At 39.4% G+C, this 11539-nt stretch overlaps 1 long non-coding RNA gene across 2 annotated transcripts in view; it reads right to left on the minus strand.

Annotated features, from left to right (window-relative positions):
* The window catches only part of LOC139075120 (uncharacterized), a 132180-nt gene extending 121292 nt beyond the window's left edge, over positions 1–10888 (minus strand). Inside the window, exons 1-2 of one of the 2 annotated variants that reach the window (XR_011525181.1) lie at positions 10635–10888; positions 7028–7071 (exon numbers count right to left, since the gene is read on the minus strand). This is a non-coding gene — a long non-coding RNA (uncharacterized lncRNA). The remainder of the gene's footprint in view (positions 1–7027; positions 7072–10634) is intronic. The other variant, XR_011525180.1, reaches the window with a different exon arrangement.
* Positions 10889–11539: the final 651 nt, after the last annotated feature.

The following is an 11539-nucleotide window of genomic DNA, read 5'->3' on the forward strand; positions in this document are numbered from 1 at the left end:
TGCGGACATGGCACTGCTTGTCAAGCCACACTGTGGTAGGCATCCCACATATAAAGTAGAGGAAGATGGGCATGGATGTTAGCTCAGGGCCAGTCTTCCTCAGCAAAAAGAGGAGGATTGGCAGCAGATGTAAGCTCAGGTCTAATCTTCCTCAAAAAATAAATAAATAAATAAAATACTTGAAAAAAAGAAAGAATGGAGAAAAATTAAATCAGTAAAAACTGATGACATTAATTCAGGAGGAAATATCTAAGGTAACTTGCTTCAGATATTAGAATCAAAGATGGAGGTAAACTGTTAACACTAAGGAGAAGGCCCAGCTCTTCACTAGGAAAGTTCTCGCAGCTGTTAAGACGTCATCTGAGGAGAACACAGAAGCTCCTGTGAGAGGGGCTCAATCATCATCGCAGCTCATGCTCCTCTGTGGGGGATGGAGGAGACGTGGGAGTTCTGTGGGAAGTCCATAAGGCCCCAGTGAAGAGAGACAACAATCAGTATGATAGACCACAGATGTATACCTCTGGTGGACTCTAGCTGCCCTCTGGATATTTAAGAATAAATAAATAAAACTAAAGTAATAAATAAAACTAAAGTGAAAAATAAAACACCAGCTGGAGAGAGTGATTCAGGTCCATTAAATTGGCTAGCAGGGTGCTGTCCTAAAATTAACTTTCCCCATTGATAATAAGGCCCTCTCGTTATTTACAAAGCAAGCGTGGGGGACTGGAATTGGCCACCCCAATATACGTCTCTTTGGCATGAGGAACTTTTTGGGAGGGGGCTGGTCACTTTTAATAAAAGCAACTCTGAGGAGTGGAGTTTGCTTGCCCTTTCTTGGGAAACATTTACATTGTAAAGGAAATCTCCATCTGTAAAGATATCTCCCTCTCTACCAGGAAGAAGGGGGGATGACCTTATCTCTAGAAACTCTTAATCAATGGGGAAGGCAAGGACTTAAATCTGCATTCGTTTATTGTGCTTGTCTGGTAACCTCCTGTAACTGATTCCCCCCACCCCCAACATCTTCCTTTGTCTTTAGCTGGATATGATATTTAAGTGGGGACTTCAGACATTTTGGCGAGTTGCTCAGCTTGCCTGAGCCTCCCATGTATACATGTTATAAAGCTTTGTTTAATTTTCTCCTGCTATTCTGTCTCATGTGAATATAATTCGTTCTCCGGCCAGATGAACCCAGAGAGGGTAGAGAAAATGTCTTCCTCTCCTACACAAGAAAGCCTAAGACAGAGAAAAGTTAGCTAGAGCTACTCCCACCCAAACAAACAAACAAGAAAAAATCTCTGAAAAGCAATTATACAACACATAAGTAAATACAGCATTTCTTTTTGTATATTCTTTGAAAAGTGTTATCACAAGAAGCTTCACATTTTCTTTTTCATAGAAGAAAGACCCTCAGTTTAAAATAGTTCTACAAAGTTCAGATGCAATGAAAGGGTAAGAAGAGGGAGCACGGGAGCGTGTGTTTGTGCAAAAAACTTAAATCTGCAAGAATGACATGAAACACAATGAGAGGCACTTCATACATGGCCTTGAACCAGAGCAAAGCTTCAGAGTCTGTTAGCACTGAGGATTCAGTTGCAAAATTTAGTAAAATATGCAAAAGGATGTCAATGATTAAACTGATGATTTTTGTAGGACCAATATGAGATTCATTGCTGTTTTTAAATATGACTATATTGCAGATTTTAAAAACTAAAGTATATCAGACCTTTATCTCTCTTTTTCTTTTTTAATTTTTAACTCAGTCTAGTTTTTCCTGCACACTGAGACATTTCAAAACCATTGGCTATGATTAAGAGTCTTTTACCATCTTGGAAGAGCTCTGTCTATGACTGATACCTACACAATAATATTTTGTGCCAGGGTATGCATGTTTAAATTTATTTGTTTGATTTGTTTTGTTTTTTAGTGGTTGTTTTGAAATACAAATACAAGTTTTTCAAGAAATAGTCACCTAAGAACAAACCAATGCTTCCTAAAAATGACAAAAAACCTGGGTTGCTCTGTAAGGGCAGTGACTTATGTATTTTGTCCACATTTTGCCAGCTCGCAGTTGAATATTTTATATCAATTTGCACAGGTGAAAAATCAAAATGCAGCAACAGCTCACCCATTGAAACTAAGAGATAAAACGCAATTTGATGTTTCCATATGCTCATCCCCTCTTTTCAGCTCTGTTTGGTATTATTATTGGAAAGTGTGATATGCTTATTAGTAAAGCACAACACAAATTCAACAATACCCCAGACTGTCTTTACGATTTTTTGTTCTTTATTTATTTATTCAATGAACTTCCATAACTGTGCCCATTCCTGAAGCTTTAAGGCACACACACACAAAGGTTTCCAGCAAAATATTTAAAACAGCAAATCACTGCAACAACATCAAAGAGAAAAACTAACAGAATTTTAAAAGCATTCTTGCATTGTCTTTCTATCTGGATAAACTCTATAGAAAACGTAGGATGTCAGGTTCAATTGGAATCTGATGGACATGGCCTTAGGATTCTATTATTGCACAGAAAAAGAGGTCTTCTCTAAAAAGAGTAAACTGGACTCAAGGGTTCCCTCTTGGGGAAGTCTTTCCTAACCATACTGTATCAACTAACCATTAGGACTTAGGGAATTACCAAGGGTCACCTCATCTGGGGAGCCTTCGTTAGTTTAATGATCCTTGGAACTTCATTTAAATATCTGTAATTCATTAAGATACTAATTTTTCTCTTGGTTTCACTATTATTACTGGTATAGAAATTCTGGGAAATATTAAAAAGTAATTTTTCTTATTCCTCCCTGTGTAGGGGGTTCCCAAGATACTGTCAGTTTGAGTGATTCACTAGGAAGTCTCACAGGACTCAGCAGATAGTTGGATGCATGCCTAATATATATTCAAGCAAAAGGATGCAAAGAAAAATCAAAAAAGGGAAGAAGCACATGCAGCAAAGTCCAAAGGAAACCAGGTACAAGCTTCCAAGAGTTCTTTCCCAGTGCAGTCACACAGGACTTACTTCCCCTAGCAGTGAATTGTGACAACACATGTGCAGTGCTGTCTACGAGCAAAGCTCATGAGAGACTCAGTGCCCAAAGTTTTGATTGGAGACTGGTCACATAGACACTCTGTACCTCTGCCAAAATTCCAGACTCCCAGAAGTAAAGCATGTGTTCTGCATCAACCATATTGTTTGCACAAACAGATTAGGCACAGTGAGGCACTCTTTTATTAGTTAGGGAATGGTAGGAATATTCGAGAAATCCAAGTTCCTAAACACCAGCCAAGAGCCAATCATGCAAACAGGCCTTTCTAAGGATAGCAGTCTCAGGCCTGCTGTGTTTAACTCTTTTCTGCACGTATCCTTAGAGATGGGACAGCCAAACTTTTGTGCATAAATCTGGAACCCTGAAGAAAATTTCAAGCTTTAGGGGGAATGTAGATTCATGAAAGAGTATACAGATAAATTTTCCTTGAGGAGGAAGGGATGACAGTGTTGAGCTAAAGAGGAATGATAGCCTCATCCCTGGTGTGCCCTCTCTGAGATGGAGAAAGAAGACGAGGATGGCCTTTTAGCAAATGGCAGGGTTCAAAGCTCATCTCTAACACAGCAGGTTTGGATATGGCAGGACTTCTCTTGGGAGCAGGTGACACGTATGGATACCTTTGGATCTAAACATTAAGGGTCACAACTTTGAAAACCAAATCGAAAGAAACTTGAGTATATTATCGGCAAGAGAGGTATAGAAATACTTCATGCCATTGTGGGCTTGAAAGTTGAAGACCCCAGTGGCAGCCTTGATATACTGAAGACCCATTCCATTTTCAAAACCGTATCATCTTTCTGGGATTCTTTAAAAGAAAAAGGAGTTGATATTGGGCACCTAACCAGATTTAACTTTTTATATATATTTTAGAAATACAATAATGTGATTCTTTTTGAATCTCCTGTGATAGAGAAAATTCATTCCAGTTAAATGTTTAATTTTGAATCTCCTGTGATAGAGAAAATTCATTCCAGTTAAATGTTTAATTTCATGGAAACCTCATGACTGGGTACTATCAACTTAGTTACTGATGAAAAGACTGAAGCTTAGAAAGATTAAGCAACTTGCTTGAGGTCATAGAACTAGGTATTCCTAGATACAGAGCTCAATCCAATTTTTTCTGCCATCAGAAGCTAGGCATGTAGCAAGTGAACTATACTATCTTTTTTTTAATATATGCCCCAAGAGAATTTAGAACAATTATGTATTCCCTCACACATTTATAAGATGACATCTATTTTTCATTATAAAATTAAGTAATTACAAAGGAAGAAATGTCCTGCATATTATAAATATTGATACTTCACATACATTATTGAATTATTCTTTAAAATATATCCAATGGAATCTAAATACCATTGCAATTTGATTATCATCATCCATTTGAAGAATAAATGAATACATTTTTTTAACAGTTGGAAATTTTGAATCATTCCTCTTTATCTTTGACTTGTATTCCATTCAACATTACCAAGAGAATTTTATCCTAATGGAATAATCTTTAAGCTTAAACATCTTTCATGGATCACTCTATCCAACTCTGCAATAAAAATATAAGGCTCCAGTAATGAATAGTTGTAACCTCTGTGGAATGCTAGGAGGAAAAAGAAAATTTTCCTGAATGGCCATGTTGCTGTTTAGAATGACTTTTCTCAGATAAAATTATCGCTCTTTTAAGGGGGCATTACCATTACTCACTTTCTCAACACCAATGCCAAGAATTCAAATCATCCTTTTGCTTGGAAGCCTAGAGGCTTTCACACCCAGGACACTGCAATGCTGTAGGACTGCAGTGGGTTAGAGGTTTACCTTTCTCCAAAGTGGAAGAAAAGGCTACTGCGAAAGGTGCAGAAGATCAGAGGCCACACCCCCACCCACGCACCTTGACCACACTCTTGCCAATTTAGGGCAGACGGATTGAAAGATAAAGTACAAATGAGAGTTGAGAAGCGGGAAGTGAATTGCCTTAAAATAATCTGAGAGCCGAGGCACCCCTGAGAAAATCTTCACAAACCTCTAGAAGTACATTTGCCCTTGTTTGAAGAAAGACCCTCCCTGTATTCTGCCCTGTTCTACCTCCTAATACATTACATCGTGGTTACTGATCTAATTGTATTTGCTCCACCTTGAGCGTAAAACGTTTCAGGCAGGAGCTATGTCTTCTTTAGCAATGTCTTCTGGTACCTAGTTTGGTATTTGCTATGTAGGACATGCTGAGTAAATATTTGTTTGATGAATAAACGAATGCTATTACAAAGTTAAAAAAAATCTTAGTTGAATGTCATACATTAGTGAGTTAAAGTAGATCATAAATAGTATTTTTAATATGACCTCACGTTGGTCAAAAGAAGTATGTGTAAATATGTGTATATCCGTATCAGCATATATTTCCAGGTGGATGAATTTTTGGCCACTTTCTTTTTGGCAATCTCTATTTTCTGGTTTATCCACAAACTTCTTAGGTGAGTTGTATAACATTTTATAAAATATACAAACAAAGCAATAAGTAGAAGAGACAGAACATCTGTTTAAGGAGTAACGTCCTTGAAACAGCTGCAAGCTGACCTCAGCCCAAACTAAGGGAAACTGTTGGTTAACAAGGAATATTATGTCTTCTCCTCTTGATTTTCAGCAAACCACCATGGTCATGCATGACAGGGGTCTGGGCAAGTAATTCAATGACACCCCACACACAAACACCCAGAAACTCTGGCAGACATTTTACCCACATTCAAGAAGTAGTTTATTTAAAGAATAGCTGCCCTATTGGTTTAAAACACTGAGGAACTTGGTATTTCTCAGTTAACAAATCCAGGATCCCTATGTGTAATTTTCTACAACACTTGACTACAACAAAGAAAATACTTTAAGTTAGAAATGTTCCCATGATACTGATCAGGAGGGAAAATGGATTTATCCTTAGATGCACTGTGACCCAACATTCTCAACTTCACATTATTGTAGTCTTTTCAATAAACTTGTTAAACTTATAACTAAACGTTATTTAACGTTGATGACTTTGAAAGATGTTTTCATAGAAATGAATTCACAAATCAAAACAAATTTTTAACTGAATCAAGCATAGTCATGTATATAAGGTAAACATGACTTGGTAATAACGTTTCTCTCATTTCAAACTACTTCTAAATTTACATTATTTTAGACATAGCAAATTAAAGCTAAAAATGTTCTTACATAGCTCAAAACTGATTGGGTTTTTGCTGCTGCTGTTGTTTTAGATTTTCCACTTTAAGCAGATGAATTCTTCAATGAACTGGATGTTTACGACCCCCTAAAATTCATGCGTTGAAACCTAATCCACAATGTGATTGTGACAAAGAATATGACATCTCCTAACCCCCTCAATCCACAAAGTGAGAAATAGAATATAAAAATAGGAAAATAAAGCATAAGGAATGGAAATTACAGAAGGATGTCATCTACATGTCAAAACTTTCTGGACTTTCAACTAGAATTTCTACTAGATATATCATAGATGGGACTATGGAAGAAGGACTAAATCATGTCCTCCCTGACGTCCTGGTGAAGGAAGACTAATAAGTCCAGGGGGTGGGAGAATGAGACCCTAGGATAACCACCTTACTGCCCCTACAAGGAGAGCTGAAGCAGTTGAAATGAAAAGGGCAACCAGAGTTTATTAGAAGCTGTGAAAGAACTTCTTGGCCTTAGGGCTAAACTGGGAGGGGCATCTGAGCCGCACAATCTCCAGGCATATATTTGACTACATGTTCCTAACTACTGGTTGCCAAGCAAAACGGAGAGAAACTCTTCTAGACAGAGAAAAGGCTCTCTACTGAACTATACCTGACTACTCTGGCTCCAATGTCTTATCTCCCTGCATCATGCACACACCTCAACTGCTGGATTTCTGACTTATAAAATTAATTGTCAGTGTGAAATTTCACCTTTGTTTTCATCTGGGCATGAAATATTCAGAAACATGGATTTCTTACCAAACTCACTTCATCTTCCAGTACGTACCAATGTAGACTTCTTCCTTTAAGGACAAATAAAGAAATAAAAAACTGATGGGTATATAATACAGTTCAAATGAGAGATCACTCTACAGAATCAGAACTAATGATTTCCTGGCTAAGGAATTCAAGGAACTATTTGACTTAGTATAGATAATATATTTTTAAAACGTTTTGAGTTTTCAACAAGATTCAAGAAAACATTGTGTCCATGAAACCATATCAGATGGTCATTACAAAAGACATACCTATATCTGAAATCACATAAAACTGCACATACATGGAACAATTTAGTGGAAAATTTAAAACTGCATGAAAGCAGAAAATATAAAATCGACCACCATAAATAAAGCAAATTAGTGAAGTAAGAGACAAGTTCAAAATTTGCTTAAAAGTTTAAAAAAAAGGTAAGAGAATACAGTGATGAAAGAAAAGATAATGTTATAGAGAATAAAGTTGCCAAGAGAGAAATCTTAAAGCTCTTACCACACACACAAATAAATTGTAACTATGGGGATGGATGTGTTCACTAATCTTATTGTGGTAACGATTTTGCAATATATATGTATTTCAAATCATCATGTTTACACCCTAAACTCAGAATTTATATCTCAACTTTATCTCAATACAGTTGGAAAAAAATAACAAATGACTACCTATTAATCCATCGTTTAACTATGTCGTGATTTATTTTACCTTCTTCCTCAAGAGACTTTACATTTTTTCAGATTCTCACTATGGCAAATAGTCCTGTAATAAATAATTTTGTACCTAAATTTCTGTATACATGTATCTCTGACTATTTTATTAAAGTAAATTCCTGCCTGAGTCAGAAGAAAAATTTTAAAATAATTAATTAAAAATTGTTTTCTAGACAGAATTGAAAGCCCGGAGATAAAACCACACATCTATGGACAGCTAATCTTCGACAAAGGAGCAGAGGGCCTACAATGGAGAAAAGAAAGTCTCTTCAACAAATGGTGCTGGGAAAACTGGACAGCCACATGCAAAAGATTGAAAATTGACCAGTCTTTTTCACCACACACCAAAATAAACTCAAAATGGATCAAAGACCTAAAGATTAGGCCTGAGACAATAAGTCTTTTGGAAGAGAATATAGGCAGTACACTCTTTGACATCAGTTTCAAAAGAATCTTTTCGGACACTGTAACTCCTCAGTTGAGGGAAACAATAGAAAGAATAAATAAATGGGACTTCATCAGACTAAAGAGCTTCTTCAAGGCAAGGGAAAACAGGATTGAAACAAAAAAACAGCTCACTAATTGGGAAAAAATATTTACAAGTCACTTATCCGACAAAGGGTTAATCTCCATAATATACAAAGAACTCACACTGCTTAACAACAAAAAAACAAACAACCCGATCAAAAAATGGGCAGAGGACATGAACAGACATTTCTCAAAAGAAGATATGAATATGGCCAATAGACACATGAAAAGATGTTCATCATCACTAATCATCAGGGAAATGCAAATCAAAACTACACTAAGATATCACCTTACACCCGTTAGATTGGCAAAAACATCCAAAACCAAGAGTGACAAATGTTGGAGAGGTTGTGGAGAAAAAGGAACCCTCATACACTGTTGGTGGGAATGCAAACTGGTACAGCCACTATGGAAAACAGTGTGGAGATTTCTCAAAAAGTTAAAAATAGAAATACCCTATGACCCAGCCATCCCATTACTGGGTATCTATCCTAAGAACCTGATATCAGAAATCTCAAGAGTCCGTTGCACCCCTATGTTCATCGCAGCATTATTTACAATAGCCAAGACGTGGAACCAGCCTACATGCCCAGAAACTGATGATTGGATAAAGAAGATGTGGTATATATACACAATGGAATACTACTCAGCCATAAAAAAAGACAAAATTGGCCCATTCACAGCAACGTGGATGGACCTCGAGGGTATTATGTTAAGCGAAATAAGCCAGTCAGAGAAAGACGAACTCTATATGACTCCACTCATAGGTGGAAATTAGTATACTGATAAGGAGATCTGATCGGTGGTTACCAGGGAAAAGGGGGGGTGGGGGGAGGGCACAGAGGGGGAAGTGGTGTACCCACAACATGACTAACAAAAATGTACAACTGAAATCTCACAAGGTTGTAATCTATCATAACATTAATAAAAAAAAATTGTTTTCTAGAAATGCTTTAACTTTTTATATTTAACCTTTGTGAATAATTTTGTATATGTACATATGATATATATATATAAAATAACAGGGTCTCTAGTTGGGTGAGGCAACCGCCCATGCTCTGAGGTTGGGGAGTGCCTCTGGCTGGCCTCCAAACTTGGGTGGGCCTGCTGACTGGGCTCCAGGCTCAAGTGGGGCGCACAGTGAGCTCCCTGGTCAGGTGGGGTTGCTGGCTGTGTTCTGAAGACAAGTAGGGCCACTAGCTGGGCTCTGCAATCACCTCTGGTTGGACCAGGTCACAGGCTGTGTTCCCTGGCAGGAGGGTACCACTGGTTGGACTCCGTGATTGGGCAGGGCTATGAGCTGGGCTCCACAATCACTGCTGGCCGGGTGGGTTCTCAGGCTGTGTTCCCCGACCAAATGGTGCTGCAGGCTGAACTCCAGATTCATGTGGGGCCACAGGCAGGGCCTCAGGCTGTGCTGTGCAATCAGGTGGGGCTACAGGCTATACCCAGGAGTTGGACTGAGCTGTAGGTGGGGGTTCAAGGTCCTATAGACCCCTGCCTGTGCTCTGCTGCTGGGCAAGTTCTCTGGCCTGGCTCACCAGTCCAGAGGAGCCTCCAGCTGTATCTGGAAGTTGGGCTGGAGACTGTGCCCTATGGTCTCGTGGGGTCGCTGTCCAGGCTCCTTTTTTGGGTTTAGCCACAGGCTAAGCTCCACGATTGGGCAAGGTCACTGGCTGGCCTCCCTGCCTGGTGAGGCCTCAGACTATTCAGCAATCCAGCAGGCGGTAAGCTGCTCTGCTGCTGGTCAGGGCTGTAGGCTGGGCTCCCCAGCTCTGTGGTGCCCTGGGCTGGGCTCTGAGTTTGCCCAGGGTTACTGTTCAGGCTCCCTGGTTATGCGAGGCCAGAAACTATGCTCAACAGTTGGGGCAGGGCTGCTGGCTTGGCTCCCTGCCCAAGCGGGGCTGCAGAATGGGCTCCAGGGCTGCCCTAGTTCCCTGCCAGCTCCTGGAATCGACGTCACTGGAACCTATGCTCCACAGTTGGACGGGGCTGCGAATTTGCCTCCCTTCCTGGGCGGGGTGGTAGAACAGGCTCCACTGGCGAGTATAGCCCATTTTATGGGAACCCAAATCTGGCAGAACTGCCAACCGAGCAGCCTGGCCAGATGGGGTCACTGACTTGGCTCTGCGGACAGGCAGAGCCACTGGCTGGAATCTCTTCCTGCCGCCACTACAATCAGGCACGCGGTCCCCCGAGTTCTGAGTACTGGCTGTTGTAAGCCCCGCCTCCTTCTCTGTCTCCATTTGATTTCCGGTGGCAGAACCCCACAGAGTCCCACAGCGATACTTATTAGGCGAGACTCTAGTGACCCTCCTGGGAAACATCCCTCAAGACTGGGGAAGCTCGATGTTCACCTTGTCTCTTTTCCCACTGCAGAAACCGTAGGTCTCCAGTGGATTTTGTGCAGCCCCGAGGGCAGAAGGTGCGGTCAGTGTAGGCGCTCTTCTTACAGTTCTATTGTGGTCCTCCTCAGTATCTGTGGTCCAGGAGGGTGCTTCAGCCGCGTTCCCAGGTTCTAAAATCATCACAATGCTGTCTTGTCTACGGATAGTGCTAGTCTTCTTGTGAGGAGAACTGAAGTCAGGAACGACCTATGTCGCCATTTGATGACGTCATCCTGACGCCTTAGGTAGTCGCTTAAAATATAGTCGTCCCTCAGTATCCGCAGCGGTTTTGTTCCAGGAATCCTGGTGGATACCAAAATCCACGGACGGTCAAGTTTCTTATATAAAATGGTGTAGTACAATGAATACTATCGGCCCTCCACATCCTTGGATTCAACCAACCCGTGATCAAAATCGCTTCCATTGAAACATCGAAATAATGTTTTTAAATGTTTTGAATTATATTTATGTCATTTGATAATGCCACTATATAATATTAAATGAAAAAAGACTTCTAAACTGAAAAAATAGACAAGGATAATTCACTAAAATGTTTGCAATACTTCTATCTGGATATTGATTTCAAGATGTTTTTTATTTTCTTATAGTCATTCAGTATTTTCTAAATTTCATGGAAAAAAACTTTTCTATAATCCAAATTTATGTATATATTTGCATAATCATAAAATATCTTTTCAATTTGGAGCAGCTTCTGTCTGTGTCTACTATATTTAAAAATTCTCCTATAGAGCACCTTTAAAATCATATTAAATGCTCTTTTTTCCTCATACCTACAGATAGAATTACATGTTTTACACTTGTAAATATTTTATGATCTTTTAATATATGATCTGTAAGCTCTAAGAATAAAATAG

Source organism: Equus przewalskii, chromosome 13, assembly GCF_037783145.1.
Source record: "Equus przewalskii isolate Varuska chromosome 13, EquPr2, whole genome shotgun sequence".
Taxonomy (NCBI): Eukaryota; Metazoa; Chordata; class Mammalia; order Perissodactyla; family Equidae; genus Equus; species Equus przewalskii.